Raw genomic sequence first — 13,580 nt, forward strand, 5'->3', positions numbered from 1 at the left:
ATCGATGGAAGATTCAATCTGTCAGTATTGGTTGAATGGGTAGCATTGGTGCTATTTATAGGGAATGATGACAGTTTAACGTGAATCTTATAACAGTTTGAGTTTTGTTTTGTTTTACGCATGTCTGTTGTTGAGATACTGATAGCCTGATAAGGTTGAATGGAAAGCATTGGTACTATTTATGGAGAATTCTGACAGTTTGTAGTGAATCGTAGCATAGTTTGGGGTTTGTTTTGGTTTATCATGTGTTGTTGAGATGCTGACAGCCTGATAAGGTCAATGGTAGAGCAGCCAGTGCCGGAAGGACATTGTTTATTCATTACCTAATTGCAGTTTGGAAATTCACTAATAACACCTGAAGCTACATGCTAATGAAAATTAAGTTACAAACAATATGGCTGGTTTCCTTTGTGCAATTACTTGTATTATAAGGCTCTATTCCGCTCTATGTGTGTGTTATAGGCCTATGCGATGTATAAAATGTGTGTTTACTCGTAAGTGAATTATTGTATGTTGAGTTTGAACGTTGATCAGAGAAAATTGAGAGAAAGGTAGAAAGAGAAAGAGAGAGAATAGAGATAGAGACAGAGTTTAGAGTTTTCCTAAATGTTGAGTTCGTTCTTACTATAGTGAAGTCCACGTTATAATGGCAGTGTTTGATTAGCAATGGTATTGCTATCCTTGTCTATCATTCAACAAAGCGGATAGGGCTATCTCTTTCTCACTTTGCTCTGTTGCCAGATCGTTTTTAAACAATGTAAAATCAATAATTAACTACAAACAAAATTTTTCATTTTAGTTATGAAAATTCATTATAAAATTATTGAAAAATATAATTTCTTGCTTAATAAAATATGATTGATTATTTTAAACGAGAATGAACATCAATAATCCTGTAACAACTACCGTCTTTAGAAGGCATTGACAAGACTGAGGATCGGCAACGTTGTTCTCCTATCTTTCTCCACTGCCATTATAACGTGGACCTCACTATGAAACACAGCACTGTCGTTTGTCGCTCATCAACTCAGCAAAGAAACAAGGGAATCGCTGCTTCAATAATGAAAATATAAAAAAATATTTTACAAAATAAATAAAAGTACTGTACTCTAATATTAATAACCCTTATAGGAATATACGAGTTTGTAGTTCATACAAGAAGCATAGAGACTCGCACGTAATTCGCTGATTATTCTGTTTCTCAACTCCTATTGGCTGTTGTCATGACGACGGAATCGTAGCTCTCTCATTGGTCAGCTTATGATAGGCTGAACTCTGTGTTACTCAACTCCTATTGGCTACTGCAATCACGACGAACTCGCAGGTCTTTCATTGGTTGGCTTGTGATAGTCTGTATTTCCTGTTACTAAAACTCAGTAATCATTTAAACGAAAATAATATTCATCTTTCTAGTTCTAGTTTGAGGCATGTTAGAGAAATAAGGCTGGATTTTCTTATATCAATGCTCAACATGGAAATTGAACCGTTATTGAATGGTTATTACAATTCGATTTTTTGAATTTTCATTCAATTTCATAGCAAAAGTGGAATTTCTCCAATTCTTGTTCATTTCAATAGTAGGCTTAAAATGGAATACCTGCCAATTTAAATCCATATGGAATACCTGCCAATTTTAATCCATTTATGTTCATATATTTATGTCACTATTCCAACAACAGAATTAGATTTCTCATTCCATTTATTGAATACATATTATAATCATAAAAATCAGACACAGAAAAAAAATATTATTTTAATATGCGAATAAGTTTATATAATTGGAAATACAGTTATCTTATACAGTACGTTTGTTTCATTTGTAGTATAGGCCTGCAGCATTTTTATTAGCATTCGATTCACCTTTCTTTCTTTTTATTAGCTGACCAAATAATTACTATGAAGTTGACCTCAAGAGGTGAATAATTCGAATGTCCTTTCTCCTTAATTGCTTTCGCTCTTACATGACCTCTGTAAAACTAATTGATTTGTACAGCAACTAATCGGACTGTTCACACAGAACGTATGTCGAACTGTGATGTGACAGGCTGTTAAAATGAAATTAATAGCCAACACCGATTCTTTCCTTGTTGAACCGATGAATTAAGAATGTTGATGAACTAAAACTGATAGTTCGATTTTCTATAATAGAGGAAAGAATTGGCTTATAAATATAAAGAAAAGAAAAATCTCAGTACCCTTTTTTTGAAATATTTAAAAAAAGGGTACTGAGATTTTTATTTTCCTTATATTTATATTACAAGTAGCCCTATACAGGAAATAGATAAAAATGAATTGGCTTATACGGGATATGAAATTCACTAATTAAATCAAATTGACGAATGACGCATCATCACGTCTGAACTACTGGACTAATTAACTTCAAATTTTGCATATGGATTCTTAATTTACCGAGGATGGTTATAGGCCTGTTTTAAATTCTTCAAGATTTTACTAGGTCTTGAGTTTTTAATTGCACCCTTGCGGTTACGTTACGGGTTACCTGCTAGTCATTAATATTTTGATCATTTTCCAAAATAAAAAATTACTTTAGTTTGTATGAGATTATGAGTTCTTTTGCAGTAATTTCGAATTATGAAAACTATGACCTTCCGATCTTTATCCCTAGAACCTAAATTTGGTATGATTTTTCAAGATCACGAACTTCCAAGTAGTAGCATAGAGAAACGATAGCATAAGTGGATATCCCATGGTATAGTGCGTTTATGTCGCAACTTTTACTCTTATCCCAAGCCGATAGCTCACGTAGTTCTTTCTTATGCAGCTGTGTGACACTGGTAGTCTCTCATATTGTGCCGTTCATACACTCTCACCCCAACAAAACAGTAAAAATTGACAATAATCGACAGTAATCGGCTTGAGATAACAGTAAAAGTTGCGACATAAACGCCCTATACCATGGTATATCTACTTATGCTATTGTTTCTCTATGGTAGTAGTGAACTTGGAATGAGGAATGTACAGTAACATATACGACATTCCAATGTTGAAAATATTGTACCTGAATTTCAAATTTAAAATCCAACTGATAACTTGCAAATATTGCTGGTTCAAAATCCTTTCTAATCAAATCCAGACTGAATTCGTTCTACAAGAAACGATCATTAATAAATAATATTATCACGAAGGCAACTTTCTACAAGTATTTCAATTCTAGGTGATCATGAGGGGGTGAATACAATACAAATATACAAACGTTTCTATCTATAATGATATCATGAATAGACCAATGTAGAGAAGAGATGATGAGTGAAGATGAAATGGATTCAAGTGTGGTACGGTAATAATAATTAAGTTGATTAGCATCATCAAAAACTAAGAAATGGATTCAAGTAGATGAAATGGATTCAAGTATGGTACGGTAATAATAATTGAGTTGATTAGCATTATCAAAAACTTTGATTTGATGATTATCAAATCGTCTTTGATGATTGATCGGGGACCGAGCTTCGCTCTGGAGTACAAAAGCATAAAAATGTATTACGAAAGAAGAAATTATAATAACATTCATACAGAAATATTCTATCCAATCACAGTAAATTGATTCACATTAATTCCCAGAGGAATGCAAAAATTCCCCTCACAAAGTTGCAGAAAAGCCGGTTAAATTTTTAACCTCATTAACTCCACGTGAACCAAATCAGAGAAGACCATTTCAAAACGATGGATCTACTGGAATTTAACAGGATTGAAAATAACTCAGCTTTTTGCAACCGGCACTAAGTACCTGATTGAATGATTACAAAAGTTCAACAGGTGAGTCATAATTTTGACACAGTCCCATACACATGAACTCGCTCACTCACTTCCATCACCAACAGACGACCAAATAATTATTATCAGCTGTTTTTCCAAGGATGAATAATATTTATCCTTTCAATGTCCTTCAGCGAGTTTTCCCAGGGATGAGACCTAGAGCAATCGAATCTTTATATTATAAACCTACTATGTTCTGAATTTCGTGAGAATCGTTTGAGCCGTTTTCGAGATCCGGTGAAATAAAAACATCTAAACATATAAACAGAAGTTGCTCGTTTAATAGTTTAGGATATAGGATATCTCTGATTTTTTCCACCAATATTTCGTCCTTTCTCAAGATGGAAATCAAATATTCGTCTTAATTCTCAATTATTATTGATGGAGAAAGATTCACTCGTCATAAATTAATCTCCAGTAAATATTGATTCGCCTCTTCTATCAACCCTGATAAAATCCACGACATTGATTAGAGGTTGTCACGCTAACTTTTCTTGCAGGGGTTGGGTAGAGGTATTCTCTTCATCCTTCCAACCCCCTCCTCACAAACAATTCTGATGATGGGTGGGAGGGAGAGCTTTCTTCGGTCTCGACCAATGACGCGCGAGATGTCAGAAGTAGTGGAGTGAAATTCAGTCGCTACAAGAGTTCAGTTGGCGCTTAACGTTTGTGGCGGACGCACTTTGGAGCTGGACTGAAGGATCGTCAAATCGCGTTTGACGACGGAACGCGTCACGTTTGACGTGTATATAGGTCCACAACGTGTTTGACCTAACCGTCAACGCGTTTATTAACGTGTCTATTATTCGTTGACCGTCAACTGGTTTTCGGGAATAATTGAGGAATTGGAAAACTGGATCATTAAACCGTAAGTAATTATTTTATTTGAAATCTTATAATGATATTGAGAATTTTAATATAGCTGATGATATATGAAGTTTATTAACTTGTCTGCAAAGGAGTTGAAGATTCTTCAAGAATAGAAACTTAAGATGCATGAAGGCATAATTTCATAGACTAAATAGATAGGATAAGACAAACATTGTTATCAAAAAGGATATCATTGAAGAAGCAGAAGAATAAATTTATTACCGTTATCTAAATTCGGGAGAGGAATAGTTTTTGAGTGGGAATAGTATAAATGTTCCCAACAACTTCCCAATTACATTAAAATCACTTAAACAGACTATTTTTGTGATTATTCAGTAACATGTTTCACCTGTTTAAATAGTAATAATTGTCTTCAAATTCATCTTCGTCCAGTCTCCATTCATAGCTATAAATAATTTTTTTTATCATTTACTTCTTCATTGCCAATGAAGCAATTATATTTCGAAAACTGTTGATTTTTCAGGCCTAATGATAAATGCAACGTATAAATTTATTTACCATCAAATATTTTTTTTATTTAACGATCCATAAACAGTAACTTTTCAATGAGAGAACGCTTCATAGTAATATTTTCCTCAACAGAAATAGAATGCATGTCAATCAATGATTAAATATTATTTTCAATGCAACTAATGAATTGATTTCAAATTTTATACGCATTGTGAAAATAATTGTGTCAATTTTTTGCTACCGTACCAACATTGATATTTTTATCCTGGGAATTCCGTTTTGATCAAGTACCGTTTATCAATTTGATAAAAATCTTCGCACATGGAACAATCAATCAAATATCAAGAATATTTCTCTTGAATTCTAAAGTTTATATGGAATCTGAAAGTGTATATTCTCACAATAATCGCCCAGAATAATCATCTATCAAAAAGGCTTGAGAAGTTTCTACCCAGAGTCAAGAAAAGATTCACAGGGTGGGAAATTGAAAATCTGAGTAGCCTTCGAAATCAAGGTTTCTGGTGAAGAAAACTCCCAGCGAAACCATAATAATTTTCTTTCGTTGGGAAAAGTGACGGAAAAATTATTTTGTCAGCGAGCAAATTAAGTTTGGACTACTCCTGTCTCTCTTCTCTAACTATTTCACTCTCACACACACACACACTCTCTCTCTGTTCTCCACCATTTCTACTGTCTCTCACTCACTCTCACACATTCCATCTCTTTCAAACTATAGATTCTCTCTCTATCTCTCTTGTCGAAATTATTATCGATAAAATATCAATCTTTCTTCCACGCTATCTCTGCCTTAGAAAGTCTCTCTCACACAAACTCACTCTCTCTCTCTTTCGCTCTTCTTGCTCTCTCCCCCTTTCTCAATGTCTCGTTCTCTCTTTCTCCGTCCCTCTCTCGCGGTCAGATTTGCATTTAAATTGGCAACGAGGCTAAACTAATATTGTAAGAGATGGTGCAAATATAGAGTCGCAGAAGATGGCTTCCTTGTTGTATATAGCAAGCGAGCCCCCTCAAGAAGGCCATTTTTAATAACTAATTTTTGTACAAAACATAAACATTGAAAACAAAACAAACATTGCATCATTAACCCTCAATCAATTATTGAACATTCCTGGATATTCAAACTAGTAAAATATTCCTAATCGGTAACCCATAATAAGTTATCGTACTTGATTACATGATAATCATAGTGAAGAAATTATATGATCCTTTTATTTCGAGAATAATTTTTCGTGATAATTTCTAAATTATCATAGGAAGAACATATCAATATTGATATTTTATAATATTGGTTAGAAATGGAGCTATTAGAAAAATCTGGTGTGGCGCACTCACACAACTTTCCTTGCCGTAATGAAAATTAAACACCTGACGCTGGTGTACACGCGCATCTCAAGTCTACTATTCAAATATCTGCCACCTGGTGACAGGACAATAACGCTGGAGACACACGAAGTCTGCTATCTCTTCATAGTGAATGATTTAATAGAATTTCCAACAGTTTGCATTATTGAATAATCACATTTTCTCGAATTTCGAGCTTATTTTCAATTTTAGGTGGAAATGTCACTGAACATTAATTGTAGATATTTTTATGCTCAATCTTTTCCACTCGAAATTTTTTTTGTTTGAATTGTATCTGAAGCCTGATAATTGGGAATCCAAAATCACATTTTGCATTGATGGGGCGGAGCTCCTGAAATTTTTACAGATATGGGACTTGTGGCAGTTGATAGAGCTTATCAATGACTATTTTAGGTATAAATTTGATCAAAATCGTTGGAGCCGTTTTCGAGAAAATCGGGAAAAACCCTGTTTTTGACAACATTTTCGCCATTTTAGCCGCCATCTTGAATTGGATTTGTTCGAAATTGTTCGTGTCGGATCCTTATAGGGTAAGGACCTTAAGTTCCAAATTTCAAGTCATTCCGTTAATTGGGAGATGAGATATCGTGTACACAGACGCACATACACTCATACACACACACACACATACAGACCAATACCCAAAAACCACTTTTTTGGACTCAGGGGACCTTGAAACGTATAGAAATTTAGAAATTGGGGTACTTTAATTTTTTTCGGAAAGCAATACTTTCCTTACCTATTGTAATAGGGCAAGGAAAGAGAAAATAATTCAAATAGATTTCACAATGTAGATGGCAAAGGCATCAAAGCAATGGAAGATGAAGACAAAAAGTTACGCATAAAAGGTTCGAAATTGACAGCAATGGATTGGAAGACGCTCGAGAAGAATTTAACAATTTGGCAGATGGTAATCGCTGATATTTTGCAGCAAATTCAGGATATAATAAAGCAAATTATAAAACATAAAGTGGAAAAGCGTTAATATTCAAGATGATGCTTAGATAATATTGAATATTGTAATAATGAGCTCAAATTTGGAATGAATCAATCATCAGTCTGTTTGAGAAAACATTGAGCCACAAAAACTGTGACGAATAACTTTGAGGAAGTTTTTCAAGAGCTTGAAAGAGACTCATACTTCACAGATACTGGAGTAGATAAGTCAAATAAGTAAGTTCCTGAAATGAATAAATAAGTTATCACTCTTCTTTTACCGGACGATATGCATTTAATGGAAAATTTTGAAAATAAGTAGCATTTACCTTAGAATTATTTTATTTTGACGGATTTCTCATAGATTATCGATTTTACCTGAATTGAAAATAAAGACGTGATAGCTAATAACCGTTTCTGAATGAAGTAGCGTGAGTTGAAGAGTAATTAAGATCATTAAACGAAAGTGAATGCGGAAAATTGGATGAGGAACGCCTGAAGTCAGCCAGCTAGCTGATTCCACAAAAGAGTTCATTTTATGTCCATTATCCATTCACAAATATATCTCTCATAATAATACTATAGTGAGGTCCACATTATAATGGTAGTGGAGAAAGATAGGAGAACAACGTTACCGATCCTCTGTCTTGTCAATGCCTTCTATAGACGGTAGCTGATGCAGGTTTATTGATGTGATGTTAACTGTTCATTCTCGTTTAAAATAATCAATAATTATATTTTATTAAGCAAGAAATTATATTTTTGAATATTTTCATAATTAAGATGAAATATCTTGTTAAGTTATTATCAATTCCATATTGTTAAAAGACGATCTGGCAACAGAGCAAAGCGAGAAAGAGATAGCGCTATCCGCTTTGTTAAATGATTATAGACAAGGATAGCAATACCATTGCTAATAAAACACTGCCATTATAACGTGGACCTCACTATAGTCAACCTTATTATAGATGTAATTACAACAAAAATCTCTTACGATAATTCCCTTTCAAAAAAACAAATTGTACAGTAATGAATCATTCTTAGCCCTGAGTTGCATTTTGTTTCAATCAAGGAATGCGTACAGTATGTTGAAAGATCGTCGACCTAACCAAGTTGGTAGTCTGGCTATTTAAATAGATGAACGAGTGAAACGATCACTGCTTGATATTTGAAGGCCAAGGCAAAACTCTGGTCAATGGTTTTGAACTCTCAATTTCGAACAAACGGAATTGTAAACTGCACATGTTCTGTCCTATTAGACTCTTCAATAATAAATTATTGACATTGAATGCAAGTGAATGTAAAGCGAGATTTTGAACGGTATTGAATTTAAAACTTTGTTGGGTTTTCTATTCTAACAGGAGAGATAGAAAGTGAGATATAAAGAAATTTGAAATCAAATATAAGATGTTTGAAGACATTATTCAAACTTTGTGGTGATTTCCTATATAGTCCACTCTTGAAGGGCCACTAGGAAGAAAATTTAAAGAAAGGAAAAAACAATTGAGCGTAGAAATTGGACATGAAGTTCACCAAGAGAAAGTCATTTAGGATGAGGAAAATTTTGTATAAATGGTAATATTGGATAGTAGGCTATATTTACTACTAGTAGTATAAATAGTAATATTATTTACATTACGGTAAATATAAAAAACATGAAGTACAGTATAAAAATGAACAGTTAATAAAGAAGAGACTGCAAGAAAATTGACTAAAAATGTGAATTGATTTGGGAAGTGAATGTCCAAGCAGTTAGCATCATATTTCATCCATTCGCTCAGGATGTTAGATAAGTGACGTGATCTCGGATCATCAGTTGGAATGGTGACAGCTTGATGCCTGCAAAATATTAATTGATCATTTTCTCAAGTAATAATTTCCCAGTTATAGGATGCTTAAGCTGATATTTAGGTGTAGAATACTACTTGAAAACATTAAAATTGACAATTATTGAGCAGTTAACAGTAGTTGAAGTACTTGTAAAATCTTCAAATCATTAAAGACAGGCCTTCGGATCAGGGATACATGGTGGAACATGAGCTATTTTATGATACTATTTATCAGTAGTTCAATTTGTAGATGTAGTAAATCGATACGATTACTATCTTTGCCAATTAAGTTGCTAGAATTCTGTCATGGTACAGAGACTGTCCATTAGGTCAATGTCTGTTCATCGGACCGTAGCAAGGCTGTTTCGTTGCTTTCAAGCATGCAAATTATGATAAATTACAATTATTAGTATAACTAAGTCCCGTTGACAAAGTCTGAACACAAGAATAATTTATGTTTATGACTTAGCGAAAGTCAGAGAGACAGAATCTTACCTTGAGTGGATAGCCTAGCATGAGACCTCGTAGATGGTACATTTTCTTGGCTTAATTGCCATGAAGACAATATTTTCATCTGTGAAATTAATAGCAGTAAAATGTTTTGACATTGCTGGGTCCTCAGGGTTTTCTTCACTGATGATTTAAAATATTTTTGAAAGATGTGTCGTTATAATAATACTCATGTACATTAAAATGTGGAAATGTTGAGTTCTCATGCAAATTCTACTTTGAACAGTAATTAGTTTTAGACATAATAATTCAGTTTAAACTAGGATTTGCATGAATTTGAAAGTGATTCATTTACACTTACTTGTAGTTGAAGAATTAGTTACAAAAGTGCTGTTGTATAATTTTCTTATAAATACGGTTTTCGGTTTTTGTTCGATAGTTTTACCTTTTGCGTCCACAATTGCGGCAATTAACTGAGAAGCTGTAGAATTAGCAATCATAATATCTCTGTATCCGAATGAATTCTCTCAAAATACGATGATTTCATCAATAGCAACACAAGGGAAGAAAACGCATCGATTTAGAGACATATGTTCACTATTGTTAAATGATACTGTAGTTGAAAGGTCTAGCTTAAAAAGGTATAACTTTTATTAGACTCCAATCCAATTCCATTTAATTAATAATCCCTGCAATATTAAAACGAACATATCGAGGTCACTTGCATGAATATATGCAACTCATTCTATGCTATATTCATCCAATAGCGTGGGTCTAGTTTATTAATTCAATATTCATGTACCATTATTTATTCATTCTACATATACGTGCATCAATACAAACAACATAAATGAAATACATATATGTTACATTATACATAATATGTCATTCTACATACATGTTCTTGAAGTGTTTTTAATCCATATCCTTCAATTTTTCACAATTTCTAAATGTTATTCCAGCTTGTAAGATTGATAGGAACTTAGATTGAGGTCGTTGACACGAATACTTCGAACAAGTCACAAGATCCCATCATTTTTTCTTGTGACAATTTCATTTCATGCCATTTCGAATCCTTGTAACAATAATTCTGTCTTTATGAGAACTTCCATCTGTTGAGATAAGCTGGACCAGTCGACTCCAGGTGTTGAGCGGTACAAAGTTCTGCCTGTCATAAATAAATTTGCAAACCAGTTGCCGATTTGCAATTCAAATTCTGAGAAGCTTTGACGACTCTCACTTTCCGTATTTGGTTTAAACATCGCGATAGTCTTGGAGAAAATGTAGGCTAGGCTGAGGGACCAGCTGTCAGCTGTCACATTCATTTTAAGCTGATAACATTGGATGGATGGGGAGAATTGATTGCATTTATAAGGAATGCTGGTACAGTTTGATGTGAATCTTTCTACAGGGAAGTGGTTGAAGAGGACTGTTAACAGAAAAAGTAACCAGGAAAGTTTTCCTTATATATTGAAGAACTCTAGTAGACCAAATACCTGTGTATTTAGGTCAATACATTCAAAATTAGGTCAATCCTGATGCGGATTTCGTGTGGGCTACAAATTTCATTATTTGTTAGAAAAATTGATTTGTTGTATTAAATTTATTCAGTGGAAATGGAGAATAAACTCAATAGGCCTGTTCTAGAACTAGATTTAGAAATAGCCTACTGTAGGCCTACGTCTGAACAAAATAGATCATCCCTCTCTCCTAAAATGACTTGAAAATGTCATGAATGGCCGAAACATGTTGTGATAAAATAGTTCAAAAAAGGGTACTGAGATTTGTATTTCTATTTATACAAGTAGCCCTAAACAGAAAAGAGACATCCCTCTCTCATTATGGATAACTAGAAGGATTATATTCAGGAACCACCCTAATAAACAGTAGGTTATTCTATATTCTATGTTTATTTAATCCTTCTCAGGGCAACCCAAATGTCTCAAATTTTTTTGTTGGCTTATGAGTGCATATACATATGAATATACTAGCCGTCAGGCTCGCTTCGCTGGCCATATCCGTCTAGCAAGGGGGCTCCGCCCCCTGGACCCCCGACTGGATCGTCCATAAATGTGATCAGCGGGCTCGCTTCGCTCGCCAAAAACGCAGATTTTGGGCGTATCTTTGGAAATTTTTCCAAATCCGTTCTTAGTGCACCTCTAAAAGGGCCAACTGAACATACCTACCAAATTTGAACGTTTTTGGTCCGGTAGATTTTTAGTTCTGCGAGTGAGTGAGTGAGTGAAGCAGTCAGTCAGTCAGTGAGTGAGTGCCATTTCGCTTTTATATATTATATAGATTTAATTCTTTTTTGTGAAGAAACTTCATAGGTAGATGAACTGACGCTATACTGTTAAATGAGTGAACTGATCATGATTATTTTTCATCTTCTTCACTTCTTCTTTCCGTCTTTATCCTCTTCTCCATTCCCTCTTTCTCAGATTGTGATTATTTCAGTGTTCTCTGTCCAGTACTGAAATCACAAGGTGAAACAAATAAGAACCAAGGTAAATACAATAACAAGTGACCAGTTCAATTGTTTGGTACACGCAATATAGGCAGAAGGAGACATAAGGAAGAGGAAGAAGAGCAAGAATGTAAATAGAATGAGAGAGGAGAGATAGATCAAAGGAAAAGAGGTGCAAAAGAAGAAGCAATAAAGGCAGGAGACACAAGGAAGACGAAGAAGAAAAGGAAGAAGGACAAGAGTGTATACATGAAATAAGAAATGAGAGATAGATGAAGAGGAAAAAGAGGCAGATGAAGAAAATAAATAGAGCCAGAATGAGGGAAGGAGATGAGATAGGAGTGAATAAGAGAAAACTCAGAATTCTTTTTCATTTACTATCGGCCAGTTTAAGCTGCATGCTTGTAAAAGGTTAATAGCCTATCTGTCAATAGTTTCACGGTCAGTGTAAGACAATATAAACCTACTTTCAAGCTTATTCTACACGTTAGCGTTTGGAGATTCATTACAACACACATTTCAGAAAATTTAAAATAAATTAAATTCCATTCACTTCGAATGAACGTATCAAGAAGGTCATCGTTCATATTAATATAAGTGATCACTATATTGTGATTTCAAACTGTTAGACAGATAAAATGGATTTTTTTTTGTGAGGTCCACGTTATAATGGCATTGAAGAAAGATAGGAGAACAACGTTGTCTTGTCATTCAATGCCTTCTCATTTAAAATAATCAATTATATTTTACTAAGCATGGAATTATATTTTTTAATAATTTCATAATGAATTTTTCATAATAAAGATGGAATATTTTGTTAATCAATTATTATTTCTACATTGTTGACGATCTGGCAACATAGCAAAGCGAGAAAGAGATGGTGCTATCCGCTTTGTTGAATGATACAAGGATAGCAATACCATTGCTAATCAAACACTGCCATTATAACGTGGAACTCACTATAGGATAAGATACTTGTCAGAGAAAACGGATACATGGAATTGGCTATAAGATTGTTTATTCTATGCCTGTGTCTAACAGGCATAGAATGAGCAGGATAATAATGTATGTGTGAATCCATAACCCATTGAAGTGATTCGGCTCGAAATCTGAATACGAATAGAAAAGCTATAGGCTGAAGAGTATGAATGGAAAGAGACTGATATCTTTACTCTATGCTTTCACTTCAACTGGGACCTGTAACTATTTTATAATACTGCAATACTCAGGAAAGACCCCCGTAGGCCTACTAAAACTTTAATACTATCAATTTCTATTTATTTTAGTGTCTGCTTTTCCTACAAGTTATTACGGAGTATAACAATCCAAGAAAAGAAAAAACTATCACAGAGCTCATCCCTCACCGTACTCCCTAGCCCTATGTAACGGAGCGGTTTCCTGAA

General features: G+C 34.0%; 1 protein-coding gene across 1 annotated transcript in view; it reads left to right on the forward strand.

Annotated features, from left to right (window-relative positions):
* Positions 1-4,406: 4,406 nt before the first annotated feature.
* Positions 4,407-13,580, forward strand: part of LOC111064555 (aminopeptidase N) — a 49,322-nt gene continuing 40,148 nt past the window's right edge. Inside the window, 1 exon segment of the mRNA XM_039435137.1 lies at positions 4,407-4,642. The gene's annotated coding sequence lies outside the window, so the exon portion shown is untranslated.

The sequence above is a fragment of the Nilaparvata lugens genome, chromosome 8, assembly GCF_014356525.2.
Source record: "Nilaparvata lugens isolate BPH chromosome 8, ASM1435652v1, whole genome shotgun sequence".
Classification (NCBI taxonomy): domain Eukaryota; kingdom Metazoa; phylum Arthropoda; class Insecta; order Hemiptera; family Delphacidae; genus Nilaparvata; species Nilaparvata lugens.